At 54.3% G+C, this 18,386-nt stretch overlaps 1 protein-coding gene across 1 annotated transcript in view; it reads left to right on the top strand.

Moving 5' to 3' along the window:
- The first annotated feature begins 3,368 nt into the window (after positions 1-3,368).
- The window catches only part of P2RY8 (P2Y receptor family member 8), a 46,034-nt gene continuing 31,016 nt past the window's right edge, over positions 3,369-18,386 (top strand). Inside the window, exon 1 of the mRNA XM_074358911.1 lies at positions 3,369-3,976. The gene's annotated coding sequence lies outside the window, so the exon portion shown is untranslated. The remainder of the gene's footprint in view (positions 3,977-18,386) is intronic.

The following is an 18,386-nucleotide window of genomic DNA, read 5'->3' as shown; positions in this document are numbered from 1 at the left end:
AGGAAAATCAGATGTGTGCTATTTATTTTACATCCGTTGTCAGTTTTGCTTTTAGTTTTTGTCTCCAGTGGACAATCTCCATCTGGCTGTGCTCTGCAGAATGTGACAGCACAGGAGCTCGGGGCTCTCAGCACATGCCAGGCGCGGTGGGGGTGCCCAGTGGGAGAATCAAAGGCCCTGGTGGAGCTGACAGTCCCAGGGATGGAGGCAAGGCTATCTGATTCTTTTAAAAAATAAATGTTTTTTAATTGCAGTGAAATCCACATAATGTGCAAATCATCCTTTTAGAGCAAACAATTTGGGGACATTGAGCACGTTCACAATATTGTGCTACCGGCAGCTCTGTCGAGTTCTAGAACCTCCTTGTCACTGCAAAGGAGACCCCGTTCCCATGAGCAGTCACTTCCCTCCCCCTCCCCCAGCCCCCGACAGCCACAGACCCACTTTCTGCGTCTGTGGATTTGCCTGTTCTGGGCATTTCCGGTAAACGGAATCCCACCCTGTGTGTCCTTCTGTGTCTGCTTCTCTCTCTGAGCACCCTGTGTTCAGGGTCCGTCCACAAAGTAGCCTGTGTCAGAGCTTCACTCCTTTTCCTGGCTGAGTAATATTCCCTTATGTGGATGGACCCCATTCTGTTTATCCATCCATTCATCGATCCATCCATCCATCACCCATCCACCCATCCATCCATCCATCTATTCATCCATCCATCCATCCATCCACTCATCCATCCATCCACTCATCCATCCATCCACCCATCCATCCATTCACCCACTAAACCACCCAACCACCCCCATATCCATCCATCCATCCATCCATCCATCCATCCACGGACACTTGGGTTGCCTCTAGCTTCTGGCTGCTGTGCATCCCACTGCTTGAACCACCTTTGTTGCCCTCTCTTCTTGACAACCCAGAACCATCACCTCCCGAGTCCCAGATAATGCCTTTCTGACACCTCCTGAGGCCAGAGAGTTCCTTACGCACCGAGACTGCGCAGCATGGCCTCCTGTACCTTGTTTTTTCCCTTCTCGAGGTTTTGTGGGTACCCGCCTCTGGAGGGAAATGGGCTGGCCGGATGGAGAGGGCCCGAAAGGGTCTGCGGTGTGGGGGTGTGGAGGGTGGGTCCCTTCCTTTTCCCGTGTGTTCACCTGATTTTCAGCAGGTCCACCCAGGGCTGCAGAGACACCAAGAGGCCATGGGGTGGGGGAAATGCCTTCCTGGGATGGCGGTCGTGGTTCCTGTGAACATGAGGCCTGACTTTGCCACCTCTTGGGGTCTGCTTTGCAGTGAAGGCAGTGATGAGAGTCATGTGCAGGCACGGGGCTGTGACCTGGCCCATGGTCTGGTCTCGGGACAGGGAAGTGTGGGCATTTGGTTCCCACACCCACACGCTGGGGGCTCACGCTCACCCCAAACAGCATTACCATCTACCCTGGGGGGGGTCCGGACCCTCCTCTGTGTCACATCTCCCTTGTCTTCTTCCCATTTGCCAGAGCTGGGACCCCCCCCCCCACCCACTGTGAGGCAGGAAGGAAGGCACACCCTCCACCTGCTGGAAAGGCCCCAAGTGGATGGGCTCTTGAGTGCGGGGCTAAGTGCACTGAGCTGACCACCAAATTATCACCTTGTCATCTGAAAATGCTTTATAACAGCTAAACAATCTCACGTGAGTCCCCTCACCGGACGTGCAGTAATGCTGGTCTCCTCCCCCGAGGTTGTGGTGAAGGACAGAGCAGTGTTTACTGCAGGCACCGAGCAAGGGGTCCAGGCAGCTGGTGCTCAACACACCCCAACTTCCCGATGGCTTTCAGGGAAAGGGTTTTAAAGACGGGGGAGGGAGGGGACAATGGGTGCATGATCAGCTCATGCACATCCTTCTGATTGGCTGGTGGTGAGGTCATCGGGAGTCAACGCCATGAACTTTCTGGTCCCAGTGGTCTGGGATCTCCGTGCTGGTGGGCAGCACACAGTTAACTTCTCCCACCTGGTGGGGTTTCAGTGTCTGCAAAACAGATCAAAGAACATGGCTCAGAATATGTAGATCTACAGCACTTGAGGGGGAACTCAAGGTCCTTGACTTTGTCTGATGGATGGATGGATGGATGGATATGGGGGTGGATGGGTGGCTGAGTGGGTGGGTGGATGGATGGATAAACAGAATGAGGTCCATCCACACAGGGGAATATTACTCAGCCTGGAAAAGGAGTGAAGCTCTGACACAGGCTACAACGTGGATGGACCTTGAACACAGGATGAGAGAAGCACACAGAAGGACACACAGGGTGTGATTCCTTTTTACAGGAAACACCCAGAACAGGCAAATCCACAGACACAGAAAGTGGACAGAGACTGATTAGTAGGCTGCCAGGTGCTGGGGAAGGGGGATGAGGATGGATGACTTAATGGGCACATGGTCTCCTTTTGGGGTAACCCTCGTATACACCTCAGGATGTGAATCTCATGGTCGCCAAGACAGCAGCTCAGGGATGCTAAGGGGGCAGGATACATCTAGTTACATACTCCATCCACAGTTCTGCTTTGTGCAATTTAGTTATAGTGAGATTTTTTCCCTAATTCCCGTAATGCCTGCCCCAGTGTGTGTAGAAATCCTAAAGCCAGAGGCATCAGGACCAAGGGGCTTACAGCTTCCTGGGTACACCAGCCCAGCTGGGGCCTCACAGACTGGACTCCTGAATGTGACCTTCCATACTGCAGTGAGGGAGAACTGCGCAGACCCACAGCATCCCAGGGCCACGTCCTCTCAGCAGGGCCGACCCCTCCACCGTTAGCTGCAAACTTCCAATGTGGGAGGACCACTGTCTGTACAAGAATGATATGGATACATAGAGGGATGGACTGAGGGATGGGAGACAAAGATAGATGAGAGGTACAGAGAGAGATTACAGGCAGAGAATAGAGAGATAGATGAATAGATAGATGATAGATAGATAGATACATAGATAGAGGGAAATAATTGGTGCATGGATGGGTGGATGGATTGATGGATGGATAGATACATGGATAGACGGACGGACAGATGGATTGATGGATGGATGGATGGATGGACGGATGGATGGATAGATACATACATACATACATATGTAGATAGACAGAACAATGGATGGATGGGTGGATGGATGGATGGATGATAGATCAGTAGAAAAATAGATGCAAGGGGCTGTAGGCAGGTAGATAGAAGAATGGATGGGTGTGCGTGGGTCACTGCGCACGTCACTTTCTTCTGGTGGGGAGACCAGAAGAGTTGGCCAGGCACACAGCTATGGCAGGCAAGAGGAAGTTCTTTTGGTTAGCCTACTTCTGAAACTTTTTTTTTTTTTTTAAATAAAAACCTCAGGTATTTGCTCGTCTGGAAATACAACTTCAGTTCACCGCCCGCGGTACCTTCAGCACCGGGGCCCCTCCTCCGTGCCACACCTGAAGCTCCTCTGTCAGCGGCAAACCCTTTTGGGAAAGGCAGGGTCTGCCTGCAGCCGCCGTGGGACCAGGACGAGCCCGCAGCCCCGAGGCCCCTGCTCCGGGGGCCGGCACCCCGCCCACGCGGGGCGGGACGGGAGCTGATAGGAGGCGGCGGTGGCGGGCTTGGCCGAGACCGGGGACCAGAGAAAACAGACCAACCGACTGTTGCACAGGAAATTTCAAAACGGGTTTCCTCCCCACCAGCCTGACTCCGCCGCCGCCGCCGCCGCCGCCGCCGGGGCGGCCCGGGAGGTGGACCTGGGAGGCTGTGCATCCGGCGAGGGCGCAGCCGCCGCGCCATGGCCCCCGCGCGCCGGGCCGGACACGCAGCGCGGACGCCGGGCCCGGAGCCCTTTGCCGACCCCGACGACCGCCGCGGCTCGCCCGGACGCAGCAGGGCTCCGCTTGCCGACGGCCGGCTCTGAGGCGCAGCCGGCGCGCCTGGACCCCGGCGGGCTCTGCGCCGCCGCCACCGCCGCCGCCGCCGCCGCCCCAGGTGCGTGCAACGCCCGTTCCCCGCCGCGCGCCTCCCCAGGAGCCCGGGAGGGCCGGGGAGGGTCGGCCGCGCTGAGCGGCTGGGGGGAAGTCTGCGCCCCGTCTCCCCCCGGGGCGCAGGCGGGACGGGAAGCGCCCCGCAGAGACCCGCGCGCCCACGGAGCGGGGAGGCGGATGCTCGGAACGCGCTCTGCGGCGCAAGCTCATTCAGGAAAGCTCACCTGCGCACAGGTGCGCCCTGAACGCCGCCAGGCCACGGGGGCCCCAGCCCAGAAGTGTCCCGGCCGCCGGGCCCACCCCCTTTTCGCCCACTGAGACCAGCGCACCTGCGCCGGCCCACGTGCCAAGCCAGCTTCCCGGGGCGTTGGGTAAAGCGTCGCAGACGGGTCTCGCCGACGGGGCGCCCCAAGCGCGGGCCGCGGCCGCTTCGGCACCCCCCCCCCCCCCGGCCGCGCGGACCAGGCCGTCTGGGGCGCCGGGGTCACGCTGGGCCGAGGGGAATGACGAGCGCCTGCTTGTTTCCAGACCCAGGAGGGTTTTTTTTCTGCCCTCTGTCACGTTGTCGTGTCCGTTCAGCGCGCGGGCTGAAAAGCGGGCTTGTCAGGCAGGAGCGCGGAGGGTCGGAGCCCCCCCATCCCCGGCGGGAGAAGCTGGTGGAGTCGATGGACAGGGACGGGGCACCTGGGGGCGGACGGAGCGCGCCTTGCCCTTTGAAGGCGTTTCCAAGCTAGAGAAGTGGTGTTTTCATTTGTTGCGGTGTTGCCTACGTGGAGGGAGGGGGCGTGCGCCCCCTGGACGTTGTCCCCCGAATCCTGGCTACACCCCCCCGCCCAGGGGGAGGACCCAGGAGGTGAGAAGACTCAGGAAATACCCTGCTCAGAGGGAGGGAAGGACCCTCTACAGACGCGCCGGGGGCCCCTCCCCCAACCCTCCCTGGGGTCTGTGTTGTCGTCTTGGGGACCAGGACGGGAAAGGATGTGTGAGTGACAGAGTGGCCGGTGATGGTGGGTAATCACTCATCAGCAGACGCCCCTTGGCCGGGCACCTGAGCCCTCCAGCCCCCGGGTGCGGCTCCTCACCTGGCCCAGCCCCTCCATCTGCGTTTCCTCCGTGGGCGTGACCACCGGCGGCGGCGTGCAGGGCCCTCCCTGCCACATCCCCACTTCTGGCCAGGAGGCAGCATGGTGGGTGGGCAGGATACAGGAGCCCCACACTCACCTGCTCCCTGAGGGAGGGCAGTTGTCCAGCCCCCCCCCCCACCCCCGGAGATGACCCATGCCGGCCTCTGACCCTCCGCAGGGCCAAGGTCCCACCGTGGAGAGCCATGATCCCGTGGACAAGCACAGACGGGGCTGAGGGATGGGCTCCCCGGGAAGGTCCCAGGGGACAGCGCTGGGCACTGGGAATCCCCAGTGAGAGCTGGGCGCCTGCATCCACACCCTCCTGCCACACAGAGGGATGGATGGACGTGAGGTCTGCCTTCATTTAGGGAAAGCAGTAGCCGGAAGGGCAGTTGGTGACTGGGTATGCTTCTGAGCCATGCAGGGAATCCGGCCTGAGGGGCTGGTTATGTGCTGTGACACTGGGGGTCCGAGTCTGTCCTGGGATCTTGGGGGGCCATGTCTCTGCTGGGACCTGGGGGGTGTGTCCATGCTGGGACCTTGGGGGACTGCATCTGAGCTAGGGCCTCGGGGGCCACATCTGTGCCGGCGTCTGAGTGGGGAACTGCGGTTACATTGTTGCACAGGTTGTCCTGCCGGGGTGGAAATGGCCAGGACTCAGGAGCAGGCAGTATGCAGTGCCGTCTGCCCCAGGCCCTCCTCATCCCAGTCCCCTCTGCAAAAGGAGGGCGATGTGTCAGAGCAAGCAGGTTGGGTGCCCGAGCACTGTGCTACAACACTTTTTCTGCACCGACTGTGTACAGCCATGCACACCCTGCCTGCACACCATCTCCTTCCATCCTAACCTCACCGTCCTCAGCCCCACGTGTCCAGTGCAGAAACTGAGGCTTGGACTTGGCTAAGCACACAGAGCCTGTGAGAGGCCTAGCGGGAATCTGGACCCAGACTTTTGGACTTCAGGGCCCTCTTGACTAACCTGACATCTGGCCGCTGGCCTGCTGTCCCACTGATGGGGGCAGTGGACAAGTCACCATGTGCCCTGTGCAATGGGGAGCACTTCCAGGGAATAGAAAGATCAAACAGTGAGACACAGGCTCGGAGGGTTCAGGGCGGGAAGGAATCCAGGAGGGCTTCCTGGAAGAGGTGGCATTCACCAGGGGCACCTGGGATGTCCAAGAGAGCAGAGCTGTGGCAGGACAGATGTCGTGGGTGAGAGCAGGGGTGAGGATGGGCTGTGTGTGCCAAGTGGAGGGAGGGTTCGGGCACAGGGGTAGGACAGTCCCAGAAGGAGGATGACTTTCATGGGCAAAGTCATGGAAGCGTCTGGCATGGCTGGTCTATGCTTTGGAAAGAGATCTGGGCGGGGCTGTGGGGCCAGGACCGAGGTGCGAACTAGGTCACTGGTGCTCTGAGCAGAAAACAGCACAGAGGTAGAATCTGTGGTTCACTGAAACGGTGGGGGCTGGACACAAGACAGAGGCCGAAGTGGCTGGGGGTAAGGGTGGCATGGACAAGGCAGGGCAGGGGGTGGGCCAGGCTGTGTTTGTGGAAGATGGTCCTGGCTGGACCTCCAAGGAGGTTGCCGACTAGGTGGGAGTCGAGAGTGGGGACCCCAGGCTTTGAGTAGTCTTAGGGTCCGGGGCATTGTTTCTGGGGGACAGCATGAGCAGGAGACCCCAATGGAGAGAGGGGATGTGGGAAAAGAGAATCGAGGGGTGTCTGGGGGCAGAATCAAGTGTCAGATACACAGGGCCAGGGCGTGGCCTCTTGGATGGGACATGAGTCACATTTGGACTGGGTGGTCCTGTCATGCACTGTGGGGTGTGGACCAGCCTCCCTGGTCTCCACCCACCAGATGCCAGCTGTTCTCTCCTCCCCAAGTTGGGACAACCAGAAATGTCCCCAGACATTGTCCTATGTCCTGGAGTGAGAGGGGCAAAGTTGCCCCTGGTCACAAAGCACTGATTGACAGATAAATGACAGGTAAATAGATAAATTAGATGACAGATGACTGATTCATTGATTAATTGATGATATAGATCATTGACATGACAGATGAATAGATAAGTAGATGACAGACAAATAGATTAGATAATAGATAATTGATAGATGGTAGATGAATTGACAGCTGACAGTTGGATAGATAGATAAGTAGGTGATTGGTAGATAGGTACATAGATAATAAATGATAGAGGTACATAAATGTAAATACACACATGCATTCATAATAGGGAAATGTGTGATAGATGGATAGATAGGATGGATGGATGGATAGATAGATAGACAGACAGGTAAGATGGATGAATAGGTAGGTAGATAGGTAGATAGATAGATAGATGGATAGATAGATAGACAGACAGACAGACTGATACACAGACAGACCGCTCATGTCAGGCAGGGCTTCTCAACACAGACTACTGGCATTTTAGTTGGGATAACTCTTGTGCTGTCCTGCGCACTGTAGGGTGTTGAACAGCATCCCTGGTCTCTACCCACCAGATGTCAGTTGCTCCTACACAAATCGTGACACCCCAAAACTGTCCCCAGACACCACCAAGTGTCCTCTGTGTGGCAGAACTGCCCCCAGTTCAGGACCACCAGGGAAGAGGCGGGAAGGCTGGAGGGACAGTGCAGCCAGGCTGGGAGGAGATGCAGGACCAGGTCACATCCCCCAGGTCTCAGGGGGAGAACCTGGCTGAGTCAGAACATTCCGGGACGCTTCCTCCCATTCTCAGTTCTAGCTGTGTGGTCCTGTTCCTATAACAGAAAACTTAAAATTAAGAAGGCCCTGTAATAGGGCACAGAGATATGTGTATAGAGTAAAAAGATTTCCTTTTGGCAGGGGAAACGGGCCAGGGTTGATTCCCTGCCGTCCACACAGAGGGCCTGGTGAGAGTGTGTGTCACCCCTGCAGCATGGGATTATCTGCCCAAGAACCAAACGTTGGTTCTGACAAGTGGCACTTTGGCTACAAAACAGGAACAACAGGAAGACACTTTTGTAATAACTTGTGCTATAAAGGGAATAGAGGAAGTGGGACGATTAGGAGACACAGCTCCGTGTAGGGCTGCCTGGTAGCTCACTGCCACGGACGTGGCCCATCTGCCAGGATGTGTGGGCTCCTCCAAATACCCTGTGGTTGGAGGCATGGGTCTCCAGGGGTTTCTGTCATATGCACGTGTGCTGGGGGTGGAACGGGGCAAACCCATTCTTGCATTGAGGACCGGGGCAGTCCAGCAGGCAGACATATGGGGTAGGATCCAAAATAACCCCTCAGTCTCAGCCACAGGGAACAAATGGGGGCGTGCCTGCATGAGCTGTGACCTTGTGCATGAGAGACCACAAGAAATCACCACGGGCTCTGTAATCATTTGTTAGGTGGTGGATGGAAAAGGGAGTGGATAGATGGATAAATGCATGGATGGGTGGATGGATGGGTGGATGGATGGGTGGATGGATGGATGAGTAGATGGATGGATGGATGGATGGGTGATGGATGGATAGGCAGATGGAGGATGGATGAATGGACAGATAAAACAAGAGAGGAGGCTGGGTCCCAGTGAATTCCTCTGAATTAGTTTCTTGAGGAAGCCGTAACAAATTACCACAAACTGGGTGGCTTAGAACAATGGAGTTTTATCCTCTCACATTGTGGGGGCTGGAGCTCCAAGGTCAAAGTATCCCAGGGCTGCACTCCCTTCGGAGGCTCCAGGGGAGGGTCCTTCCTGCCTCTTCCAAGTTCTGGAGGCCACAGGTATGTCTGGGTTGGTGGCTGCCTCCCTTTCATCTCTGTCTTCACCCCGCTTTCTTCTGTCCATATGTTTTTGTGTCTCTGTCCACCTTCTCTTCTTGCAAGGACACAAGTCACGTTGGGTTAGGGCCCATCCTGATGGCTTCATCTTAGCTTGTCTCTTAACTACATCTTCAAAGACCCTAACAAGCTCACCTTCACAGGTACAGGGCTTCAATCCATGTCAAGCAAATTCTCCACAAAGCCCTGTGGTCTTCATCCTACTCAGAGGAAGAGAGAGGGTGTATTGGATGGGTGGAGACCTGGGGGCCCCACTCAGATGCGCCCGAACCCAAATCCCTCACCAAGTCATGAATCCCCACTACAGGGCTTCCAGTAGGTGGAGCTGTCCCCGGCCCAGGCCCCCACTGCCTTTTTGTGCACCTGCATGGGGCCCTGCTGTGTCCTTGCTCTGCGGAAGGAATGGGAGAAGATGTTGGACATATGCAACCTGTCTGGGTGTGCACAGGGACCTTGCTGCTCCAGGTCTTCAGGGACTCACAGCAACTGTGCAAGACCCAGCTCTGCCTCATCACCGTGGGGTCAGGGAGGAAACTGAGCTAGGATTAGGGTAAAGGATCAGTCATCAAAATAACGACTGTTGTCTTTACATTTTTTTCATGCATGGAGGAGAAATCCACATAACCTATAATTCACTGTTATAAATACAATCCGATCTAGAACATTCATGGTGTCGTGCAGGCACCACCTCTAATTCCAGAATGTTTCCATCACGCCAAAAGGCCGCCCCGTACCCATGAGCCGTCACTACCCACTCCCGTCCCCAGCCCGTGGCCACCACCAACCTGCAATATTCTTCAGCATAAAAAGGAAGGAAGTACAGATAGACTGTACAATGCGGAGGAACCTTGAAAATAGGATGGTCAGTGAGAGAAAGCAGCTGCCGAAGGTCACAGAGTGTGTGACTATCCCGTTCATAAGGATGTCCAGAATGGGGCAATCAATATCTACTATTTTAAGGCAATGTTTTCACCAAGCCAAATGAATGCAAAAATCTCATGGTGACCCAAACAGTAAGATTTCAAATAGAGGACAGTGCCACACAGACACCCACTGGAGAGTGAGGCAGAAAGAAAAATGTACTGCTTTCAAAAATGATACCTTTTTGCCAGACTATTAAATGACTCAGAGAAGATTGAAACATTCAAAAGTAAATGTATTGAAACTCACAGAGTTGTGTTAGGTTGAAATAGTTTATTGTGCAACCATTATGGAAAACAGTATGGAGATTCCTTTAAAAACTAAAAATAGTTACCATATGATCCGGCCATCCCACTCCTGGGCATATATTTGGGGGAAACTCTAATTTGAAAAGACACCTGCACCCCAATGTTCATAGCAGCACTATTTACAATCACTAAGGCATAGAAACAACCTAAATGTCCATAAGCAGATGACTAGATAAAGAAGATGTGGTCTATATATATAATGGAATACTACTCAGCCATAAAAAAGAATGAAATCATGCCATTTGCAGCAACATGGGTGGACCTGGAAATTGTCATACCAAGTAAGGGTTGAATAAGATACACTTGTTCAACGCTGCTGGCAAGTCAGTAAGTGCCTGAGACATGTCATTCTCCTTGAGGGGCCGATCCCAAGTCCTGTGGGATTCCTTGTAGGGCCGTTGCTGTACGTGCTTAGCTTGGACTCACAGAACCCTCATGGCATCCCTCTGAGAACACAGTTGACATCCCTTTACACACAGGGAGCCTGATGCACCGAGAGACAAAGTCTCCCAGCCAGATGGTGGTCTACACTGCCTGCCATTAGTGTGGCTATTATTATTACTGTATGCATGGGGCTTCTACCTGCTGGCTGTACTTAAGCTAAAATGCCCGTCCACGTGGGGGCGATGGACATGTCCTAACTCTGCATAGCGGCAGTGTGTGCACAACATGGTGAACGGACCCAGTGCCACTGAATCATTCCATTTACAAGAGAGAGAGAGAGAGAGAGGAGTCAGATAACTGTCCACTACAATCCCTGCCCCCCAACTCTTACTTCCTCATCCCCGGCTACAAACTCTCTGCAGAAGCATTCGAGCCTCACCGGCTCCTGCAGGTTCTGAGTCACCATCACAGGAAACCAGAGACGGAGAGCCCCACCCCAAGGTGCCTGTCCGCAGCCACGGCTGGCTGGCTTCCTTCACGGAGCACGGCGCCCTGGCAAGCAAACACGGCCGCTGTTGCCTTTTCTAAACAATCATGTAAATCGGCGGGGAGAGGGGGGCAGGTTTTTTTGCACGTGGGGCCGGGGCAGCTGGCTCTGTGCAGCACAAGGCAGAGAGACCTCCCTTCTGGCTGTCGCTTTGGCTCCTAGCTCGCGAGATGCCTTGCAACTGGGTACCGTGCTGGCTGCTCTGTGAAAACGTCAGGCTTTGTCGAAATTGCTTTTGAGTCAGACGGACCAGACGAGAGAAATGATTGCAGACCAGACAGGATATCTGGGGACCGGAGACACTACAGGGGCCAGAGAGAGGACTTGGGGCCAGAAAGATGATTGAGAAGCAGAGAGAATGATGATGAGCAGAAAAAATATTGGGTACTAGAGAGAATACTGGGGACCCGAGAGGTTACTGGGGGGCCAGAGAAAATATTGGGGACCAGGAGATTATCGGGGAACCATAGATTATTGGGGAATCAGAATAGTGAGGCATCAGAGAATATTGGGGATCTAAGAGGTTACTGAGGGATTAGAGAAAATATTGGGGACCAGAGAAATTATCAGAGAACTAGAGATTAACAGGGGACCAGAGATTTCGGGGACTACAGACATTTGAGGGACCAGATAGATTATTGGGGAACCAGAGAGAGACCATTGGGGAGCCAGAAAAATTATACAAGAGCCAGAGAAATTAACCAGGGAACCAGAGATTGCTAGGGGACCACACAAAATATCGGGGAACCAGAGAGATTACTGGGGACACATGCTTAAGATTTTGGCCTCAACACTCACCACTGGGGGGGATGTCGTCTGGGTCCCAGTGATGGCTGAGCACACATTTCCTCGGGAACTTGAAAGCAGGCCCCGCGTGTCCAGAAGGACCCCAACTCAGAGGATTTGATCTGTTCCCAAGCTCAGCCCATGTATCAGCCCCAAATCCTTTTTTTCCACTTTCAGTGGCTGTCATTTTGCTCAGAGCATCAAAAAAAACCTTCCTTAGCACCTTGGCCTTGGTGCTCAGACTCAGAGGCGGGTGAGGGAGGGTGCGGCCTAGCAGCCCCAGGCCATGTGCCAGGGCTTCCGTTAGGGCCGTGGGGCGGGGCGGGGGCTGGAGGCTCCTGCGTGTTTGGGGTGACATCTGTGTGGCATGCTTACAGCTTGTCCCTGAAGGTCTCTGCCACCCTGAGCGTCCAGCCCCACCAAGCGCAGCCCAGCCCCGGCACAACACCGCCATCCTCACCTCCTCACCGCTCCCCTGGCACCATCCCACCACCTCCATCTCCTCCCCTTAAGTCCAGGAGTTGGGTGTGGGGTGACCAGCCATCTCGATCTGCCCAGGAAGCAGGACGCTCCTGGGAGCAGGTGGGGCAGAGCTTTGGGGGCTAAAATGGGGCCAGCCCTGGGAGAATGGGATTACTGGTCACCCTGGTGCAGTGCGTCCATGATGGCTTCCCCAAACATCGGCCCACGTCCTAGTCCCCAGGACCCAGGAACGGGACCTTATTTGGACAAAGGGACTTTGCAGATGGGATGACGTGAAGGATCTGAGAGGAGGTCCTCCTGGAGGAGGTGGCCCTGCATCCAAGAACAGTGACCTTAGAAGAGACAGAAGGGGAGAGACGCAGACACAGAGGAGATGCCATATGGAGACGGAGGCAGAGATGGGAGGGAGGCGGCCACCAGCCCAGGGACGGACGCCTGGAGCCCCCGGAAGCTGGAAGAGGCAGGGAGGACCCTCCCCTGGGGCCTCCAGAGGGAGCTAGTTTAGGGTCACCTGCTACAGCAGCCCCAGGGCATGCATATTCTAGACTGCACCCTGGACAGGAGACCTACAAGCCCTGTGCCCACCTTCTAGGAACCCTCTGTTGTTTTTACTCATTTATGGGCTGAGACGGGCCCCTGGGTGAGGGGCCGAGAGGGATGCAGGAGGGGCAGACTGGCCCTGAAATTCTCGGGTGGCCTTGGGAGGGTCACTGCATCTCCCTGCCTGCTTCCCCCACGTGCCGTGGTCTCCGGGTCTCCCCATCGTTGCTCCAGGTCCTGCCGTCCTCCCCACACTTTGATCCCAGACCCAGCACATTGTGCTTCTTGCTGGGAACCCTCGGGGCCGTGGGGCCGTGGGGCCGTGGGGGGAGCCCCGCCCTGATGCTCCTCGTCCATCATCACAGAAATCGTCTGCGAGGGTGATGACTCAGGGGGATGGACACAAGGCAGCCCTCGTCCTCCACTCGGCCCTAATAGCAGTGACGCAGACCGGCTGTGAGGACCCCACACCATCCAGGGGCTGTTGACAAAGACTGGACCACCAGCCACCCCCGCCCTGCTTCTTGGCCACAGTCAGGTGACCCTATGCAGGAGAACCTATCTCACCATTGCTCGTGGATGTCCACCTGATTAAACGGGAGCATTGACTCCCTCTCCTAGACGGAACGTCCGTGATATTGAGGGACACTGGGGCCTCCTAAAGTTTCAGGGAACCCCCAGCAGTGTTGTCGCAGAAGTTCAGAGTCTGTAGTGTCAAATCCAGTGGATTATGGCCCAGATAATTGATAAATAGGTTGCTAGGTAGATAGACTGGGATGAATAGATGAATGAACAGATGGATGAATGGATGGATGGGTGGGTGGATGGGTGGGTGGATGGATGGAAGGAAGGAAGGATGGATGGATGGAAGGAAGGATGGGTGGATGGCTGGAAGGAAGGAAGAATGGATGGATGGATGGATGGGTGGATGGATGGGATGGATAGATAACTAGATAGATAGATATGGATGGATACTCAGATAGATGGATGAAAAGAAAGATGGATAGATGATGGATAGATAGGTGGGTAGACAGACATTAGATAGATAATAGATAGACAGACAGATAGTATAGAGTCTCATACTAGACAGTCTGTCTCAGAACGACTGACACTGGGGCTGGAGGACTCTCTGATGGGGACATCCTGTGCACTGTGAGGTGTGGAGCTGTGTCTCTGGTCTCCAGCCACCCCTTCCCAGCTGTGACAACTGGAAAGAACGCCAAACATTGCCACGTGTCCTGTGGGGGGCACAGTCACCCACAGCTGAAATGAAAAGGCAAGGCCAGCTGCATCTTGTGGGCTGGCCACCCACAGTTTTCAGGGACACTGGGGCTTCTAATAGGACCAGAAAACCGGCATTAGTTGCATCGAATCCAATGTGCTCTGACCGAGGCCAGCCCTCGGTTCTTCCCCAAAACCCACAGGGTGTCTGCCCTGGGGCTCCGTCATGAGAGTGAGTCCGGAGCACGCTCGGGTCCTGTGTGAGAACATGGAGGTGGGAGATGAGGACCGCGGGCCACCTCTAGGGTCGTGACGTGGGCCGTGCGTGGTGCGGCCCCGCCATGAGGAGAGGGGTGTGTGTGTGTGTGTGGCGGGGCCAGACGGGGCTTTGCTTCTTCTATGAGGTCTTTACTCCTCCCCAGCTGTGTGTCTGACCATGACCACCCTGTCACCTAATGACCTAACCTCAATTTCCTCTTCTGTCAAACAAAAAAAGCTCATCACTTTCTCATCACAAGGTTTGTATCTGATAAACGAGGTTCTGCGGGCATCAGACAGCACAAACGGGAGGTGTGGACCCGTGAGACGGAACTCCCGGCTCTTGAAGGAAGGTCCTCAGCAACTCCGAGCCCCGGCCTAGGAATTCATAGCGTGGGTGGATCGCCGCTCTGTGGGCTCGAAACTTAAGTCAGCTGCGTGCCTCTGTCACAGGACACACCGTAAATTAGGAAACGTCGATTATGAGCTCAGTGATGATTTCCTGGCACTAGGCTTGGTGGTGTCCCAACGTTGGCCTGAGCGATGGGTCTCTAGACTGTAGACGGAAAATGCCAAGACATCTCCTCCTCCACGATCGTGGGATGACCTGCAGCACATGCCAACACCCCCCTCTCGGGTAACTGCCCGCCTCTCTCCACTTTCTAGACCCTCCTGGCCCTGCTCAGAGGCAGGTGGTAAGTTGTGCCTGAGAAGGGGTCTCCAGTAGCCTGATGACAGTGGAACAGGGGTCCCTGGACATGTGGCTTCTGATTCAAATCTTGCCCCAGGACAGATCTGTCCCCCTTTCTGGCTTTGTCCCCCTCCTGGGGCCCCCAAGTCTCTGATGCTTCCAGAAACATTGCATCTTACTATCACCCCATATATCCTATCCCTCCTGCTGTCCCAAATCACGCCATGCAACCTGGTTCTGCCATTGATTGAGAGTCTTGTGGTTGAAGTTCAAGGGGGGCCTGGTGGGAGGACAGCGTGGTGGTTCAAACATGAGATGGGAGGGGCCTTTGGAAGGCAGGGGTCTCAGAAGTCAGAGAGAGAAATGTGCTCGCCCTCCATGCTGGGAGAAATCGGGGCGTTGCCTAGTTCTTGGGTCTCTGAACGTTCGTGTATTGGTTCTCCAAAGAAACAGACTGTGCTGGTTAATTTTATGTGTCCGCTTGATGGGCCAGGAGATGCCCAGATATTTGTCAAGTGTTACTCTGAGTGTGTCTGGCAGGGTGTTTCTGGATGAGATCAGCATTTGAATGGATGGACTGGGTGAAACAGATGGCCCTCCCCAATCTGGGTGGCCCCCCACCCCATCCTCTATCCTTTTGAACAGAACAAAAGGCTGGGGAAAGACGACTGAGCTCTCTCCCTGCCTGACCATCCTTGGGCTGGACATCGCTCTTCCCAGAATGAGACTTATATCATCCACTCTCCGAGGCCTCTAGATTGTAGACAGCAGATCCTGGGATCCAGTTCTTTATTGTCTATACTGTATTTGCTCTGTTTCTCTGGAGAATGCTAATACACGAACCAAAAGATGGATGGATAGGTGGACAGGTTTATCTATAGATGATAAATAGGTAGATAGATTGTTAGGTAGATAGATTGATAGGTAGATAGACAGACAGACCAGAGAGATGATAGATAGATGATAGATGTGCGTAGCTATATTTATCTATAGATTAGTAGACAGAAAGAGAGAGATGAGAGACAGAGAGACAGATAGAGAGATTTAAGGAATTCGTTCATGTCATTTCTAATGGCAAGTCCAATTCTGCAGGGTAGACCAGTAGTCTGGAGACCCACGGACGAGGTGACACTGCCGCTTGACTCTGAAGTCTGTTTGGAGGCAGAATTCTCTCTTCCTCGGGGGACCGCAATCTCTTTTCTCTAAAAGCCTTCAACTGATTAGACGTGGCCCACCCACACGATGGCAGGTCATTTGCTTTACTCAAAGTTCATCAATTTAATTGTTAATCCCATGTTTGAAAAAAAAAATACCTTCACAGTAACGTCTAGACTGGTATTTGCCCACATATCTGGGTACCAGGGCCCAGTCATGTTGACAGATAAAATTCACCATTCTGGTTTGGTAGAAATCCACCTGGATGACGCCTGGTCCTTGGGGCCATGCTCAGGGCTGACCCTGACTCTCACAGCCCTACCTGGCTCCTGGGGTCCAACCAACTCCCTGAGTCTCTGCTGTGTCCTCCATCAGGCCCCCAGACCTGATGTCCACCCTGGTTTCTGGGACCAGCCCCTTCTTTCTCCTTTCTGGGTGATAAACCTCCCAGCTCATCCTCCCTCTCAGGAGGGAGCACGGTTTGCCGTGTTTTGTGGTCTGGCACACATCTTTATGTGGACGTATCTTTTCCTTTCTTTATGCCCCCAAGTTATATCGAGATACAATGGACATATAACATTGTGAGCCCAAAGAGTACAAGATAATGCTATGGTGCAGATATGTGGGAGCGTGGTGTAAGAAGGCAATAAATATGCTGTGTTTGATATCAATCAACATAGATTTCTGTATAAAGCTTAGAAACGGGAGACAGTAAAAGAATGCATTGCTCAAGAAGTTTTTACACGGTGGAAGACAGGAAAAAAATTACAACGCTTGCATTTGCAAACCTGTCCTCTTCCCCCCTCCCCAAATCTAACTAAAAATAGTCTGAATTCTGTGCTCAGAACCTAAATGGAGAAGACATCTTTAGTTATGTCCTCAGAGTTGCGTCAGATGGATCAGGACAGAGAGAGGCTCACATTTTTGATCCCTGCCTTGGTGAACGCTAGAAAAATCCAGCAAGCGGTTAAGGTGCTTAGTGATCAACACCCCCAGGGTAAACAGAGAGGCTTGGTGCAGAACACTCATCGCTCCCTTCATGGAAAGATAAACATCTGCTTCGTGCGATCTTATCAATTTCACAACGACCAGCCCCCTGGCCTCCACGTCGTCAGCCAGGAAACCCAGTCCTTCTCCACCGCGAGGCCCTGCTGGGTCATTGTGGGAGGGGCAGCCTGCGATTTTTCCTGTCTGCAGAAGCACTGGTGTGCAGTGGTTCACAGCCTAGAACACAGATAAATGGTGAGGGCTCATGGGGAAGTTCCACGTGATTCATTAAGTGGGAAACGGACAGAATAACCATATACCTAGTGCGGCATCGTGCAGACGTGTGAGCCGAAAGATCACCTGCTTAGACGTGGGGCAGTGCTGTGCACCGAATCGCATCCGTACAAAATTTAGTTGTAGACGTCCTGATCCCCAAGACCTCAGAATATGACATTATTTGGAAATTGGGTCTTTGCAGAGGTAATTACTGAAGATGAGGTCATTCTGAAGTAGGATGGGTCCCTGAGCACATAGGCCTGGGGTCCTTATAAGAAGAGGAGATGAGGACCCAGACACACACAGAGGGACGGCCACGTGAGGACACAGGGAGGAGACGGCCGTCCACACACCCAGGAGAGAGGGCTCAGGAGACAGCAGCCCTGCTGACACCTGGATCTCAGATTCCAGCCTCCAGGACCGGGAGACAATAAATGTCTCTTTTTTCAGCCACTCAGTCTACTTTGTTGCAGGAGTCACCAGACCCTCATACAGCTGGGGTGAGGTCCTTCCCCACATTGAGACTCCAGTCAATGTGGTTTTCCCCTCTGCTTCTTGTTCTAAAGTGTTATTGCTCAGAAATGATGACCAGCCCCCCAGATGAGAGACAGACAGCCTTGCCTGGTGGAGGATGCCTTCCGTCCAGAAGCAGGCATGCTGGCCTCTGTAATTAAATGTGATCTGGGGGCGGTTTCCAGGAGGAACTCATTGCATCCGTGGTGTCTTCTGGCTGGAGCCTTCTCTGGAACAGATGGACATGGACCCCTCTGTAGTTCTCTGTGCCATCAACCATTGAAGCAAGATACCCCATGCGTCGGAGACTGTGAGGAAGAGAATGTGGACGGCATCTGACCTCAGGCCACCCAAGGCTTCCTTGTCCCAGGCTCTGGACCTCACAGACATAATAATGATAATCTACACA

The sequence above is a fragment of the Camelus bactrianus genome, chromosome X (genome assembly GCF_048773025.1).
Source record: "Camelus bactrianus isolate YW-2024 breed Bactrian camel chromosome X, ASM4877302v1, whole genome shotgun sequence".
In the NCBI taxonomy this organism is placed as follows: domain Eukaryota; kingdom Metazoa; phylum Chordata; class Mammalia; order Artiodactyla; family Camelidae; genus Camelus; species Camelus bactrianus.
Note: the sequence above shows the minus strand (reverse complement) of the source record. Positions and strands in the feature narration are given on the sequence as shown.